Below are 4,121 nucleotides of genomic sequence, written 5' to 3' on the forward strand. Positions count from 1 at the left end.
TCACACTGGTTGTTATTTTTCAAGGTTTGACCAAAACAGCTGCAACTCTATCATAAGATCTTAGTTTGAAACTTTAGATTATAAAGCAGCAGGCATATTTGAGCCATTACAGCATATAGACCTGTCTATCCCCAGTCTGTTTCATGGGCCACTCAGGTTCCCTGAAAACAAACCCAGGAAGATGAGGAATGTACCCAGTGGCCTTAACAGTAATCAAAGCCGGATTTGGACTGGATCTCTACAATAGCAAGTGAAAACACAAAATGGTTGATGTGGCAAGTTCCATGTTCAGATAAAGTACTAACACAATTTTATCTTATTTTTGTCATTTACTGCAGCACAAACTCAACTTCTAATCAAGGTGAAGGTGCCAGCATTATAGATCATTTAAAATAGGTGTACACAAATTATTTGTGGCAGTAGAGATGTTGCCTTTTAAACCCAGGCGTGTGTCAAAATCTAAAACAATTACAAAACAAAAAGCAAACTGTATTGTTTTCCAGACCCTCACCGTGTGGTTTTTATCCCCTGATGGCGAAAACAATCACGTTTTTGCCTGTGTGTGTTTGTTTTTCTGTATTTATAGCAGCATATCTCATGAACCACTGCACAGCTTTTATTGAAACTTTTAGAAAGTAATGATTGGATGAACATCTAGAACGGAATTGTTTTGGAGTCAATCCTATTCAAGATGGCCACCACAGCTAAACCACCTTAGAAAATGCAAAATTAAGTACAACTGAGCCAGTTTTACAGATTTTAAGCTAAATTTTGATGTGGTAGTAGCTGATCATGATGTCTGGAGACATTGCATGGGATTGTACATGACATTGTTTTTAGGTTTGACCAAAACAGCCACAACTGAGCATCAGGTCATCTTAGTCTTCAATTTTGTCATAAAAGGCAGCAAGTGGGATATGTACTCCTTCAAGTCCTCACTTTTCTTAAAGATCCAGGTGTATTATTATTATTATTCTTTCATTACTGCGTTGGTGATGAAATTTTGGCTCAACAGTAAAGTTGCAGTGTCACTCACACGTCCAGTCTGTATCAGCTCTGTTCGCTGGCATCAGGCCCGCTCTGACTTCTTCTTTTGTTTCTCTTCCTGTCCCCGTTCTTTATTGAGCTGAAGGAATTTAGCAGGAATGCAGAACCAGCATCCTGTTTGGACTTGGATTCTGAGTCAGCTCTTCAGACTCTGTAACACACTCTTAGGGGGGGTCTGTAAAATCTTGGTGATATCAAGTTAAATCAGCCAACACAGGTGTGTTTTCTCATTGTGCAGCCTAGTTCCCCTCTCTTCTACCTCCACTTCAACACAACCACAGACCCGCTCCAGTTTCTCTGTAAGTTACTGATTCAATAAAAACCCATTAACCTGTGATTAACTTTGAATGGAGTCAGCTGTTGTTCTTCTTCTATTCTGTGCTGCCGGAAACACTTGACCCATGACCCGGCAGGACGTCCTGCAGATAATACAGAGACAGCCTCTGCGCTCACGTCCCTCAAAGAACAGCCTATCTAAAGTAAACAGTACGAGACAGACTCCTTCTCGTTGTGGAACGTTACAAACCACACAAAAAGAACCTGAGTGCAGGGATCACATGCTTGCATCGACAGAGGCAACGGCAGAGCGATAATGTCTGTGTGTGCTTGTGTTCGTTTGTCTGACCTGTTAGTAAAATGAACCACAGAACAGATTTTAATGAAGCGTTTGGGAGGTAATTATTTGATTTGCATCTACAACTGATTAACCTTTAAGGTCAACTCAGTTCAATGTGGCAGCTAATAGACCTGAGCCTTCACAGAAATGTCTCTACCTCAGTGAATTTTACATATATTAAGCTAAAACTGGGTGTGGTAGTAGCTGTCATTCACAGCTTAGACTTCAAGCACTAACAAAGCACATGAGATGGGAATAATAATAATGTAACTTTTAAGGTTTGTTCAAAATCACTATAACTGCATCATTTCTTAACATGAGATGGTCTTAGTCTAAAGCTCTGGCATTAAAGGCCGAGAGTGATACTGTATGTATTCCTTCAAGGAATACTTGGCCTCTAAATATTGTTTTCCTTTTTCTCTCTAGCCCTCAGCAAATTTGCTGTGAAGCTGCTGTGGAGTTAAATGTTTAGCAGACACGCCTGCTTTTACAGCCAACCTGCAGAGAGGCTTTCAAAGGCTGAAGTAGTTCATAGATAAAAACATGTAGACTGAGACTTTTTTTCCTGGAACCACGTTAAGGCTTATGAAACCTGCTGCTGTGGCTCTGATTTGAATCTTTAATGCTTTAGAACATTTTTTGAAATTTTAAATTTAGGCTGATGTGTATTTAAAAAACAAAAAGGACAGATCTTTCATTACACCACAGGAAAAGACAGTTGGAAATTGTAGCTGTAAATTCAACACACTTGTCAGTTGATGTTTTATTCAATCAACTCTTGTCCATCAACACAATCCCTGCAGCTTTTTTTTTACAAAGCAATGAGGAAGAGAAAAACCTGGCTGCACCCTGAGGTGTAGCTGACACACTGGAACTATTGAAGTTTTAGTCCATTTGGTACAAAGTTCTGACTTGAAGAGAGTGCACACCTTTTTTTTTACAAATAAACCCAGACAACATGGAATACACTGCAGAGAAATCACTGCTAAAAGTGCACAAAAGTCCAACACACCACATGGACACATGGAGCACATGGGGCTGACATATACAAACCCAAACAGATCTAGTCAGGCACATTCTGTTACAGATGATCCATTTAGATAATCCCAGTCTGGCTGTTTTGACCTGAGAAGCTTGGGCCACCCTCTGAAGACAGCTCATTCAGCCTCTGGTGAAACCACACTTCATGATCGTAGCTGGAGCGGTAAACTGAGAGCTTTGTCTTTCAGCTCAACTCCTTCATCACAACAGATAAAGTTTCGATCTGTTGGTCCACTTCTGTCTCCATCCTCCCATCACTCATAAACAGGACTGTGACTTATAATAGATTCAGGAGGAGCAGAGTGGCTGTCGTCCAGACTGAAACACTGGAGCAGATCCTCCGCCTTGCAGAGTGTATGCAGTCCACACTGTGTTTGACATGTCTCAGGGAGGTTTACAATCATGTTCTCAGAGGTGTTCTGTGTGTTGTTAAAGATGAAAATCACTTTTCTCACGTCAGTTCAACAACAAGCAGGTGACCATATTAAATATGAACTTTTTTGAACCAAAATACACAAAAAGGGCTACCAGGAAACAGACCAGATTACATTTTGTAACTGCAGTGAAACATTGTTGGTCTATTAATGATAAACTTTACTAAGTTGTGTTAACCAGCTGCTGGCCGGGGTTCCATGCATCCTCATCAACAGATGAAGTATACAAAAATAATAACCAGGAGTTTGACTCTGCTTCCATTGAGGCAGTGAAGAAACACATGAAGAACTCACCAGAAATAAATAACATTTGTTCACAATATCAAGAAAATAGTTTTTCTTTTATGTTTGTTTGTTTGTTTTTTGTTGTCGTTGTTTTTGCTAGTAGATTATAGATCCAGGAAGATTTAAGGCTACACAGAGCAGCAAAATAAGATCCTCATAGTTCTACAGTTTTGCTTGATGGATATCTAGTAACACCTATATGGAATAAAAGGCTCTTTGAGGACACTTTTTATAATTAAATCCAGAAAATGCATTTGGTTATTTATGCAAAAATTATTACACAATAACTAAAAGAAAAGGAATGAGTTCAATAAACAAAAGACAAGATCTTGACCAAGTTGTGAAATCTCAAGGAATGTTTTCTTCTGTGTTTATATGAAAAAGAACAGCTGGTTTTATCAGGACTGAATCCCCGCCTATAAGAAAGTGTTTGCTGGTTATTGTGGTTGAAAGTTTGATTTAATCGGAAACTTCTCATCAGAGAGGTCAAAGGTCACATGTGGGGTACCCCAAGGTTCAATCCTAGGACCCCTTATTTTCAATACATATATGCTCCCACTGGCTCAGGTTATAACAGGAAATAAGATTAGCTACCATAACTACGCAGATGATACACAGCTCTACATCACGATGTCACCAGGTGACTCTGAACCCATCCAATCACTGAATAGATGCTTAGAACAGATAAATGTGTGGAT

The sequence above is a fragment of the Kryptolebias marmoratus genome, linkage group LG5, assembly GCF_001649575.2.
Source record: "Kryptolebias marmoratus isolate JLee-2015 linkage group LG5, ASM164957v2, whole genome shotgun sequence".
Lineage (NCBI taxonomy): Eukaryota > Metazoa > Chordata > Actinopteri > Cyprinodontiformes > Rivulidae > Kryptolebias > Kryptolebias marmoratus.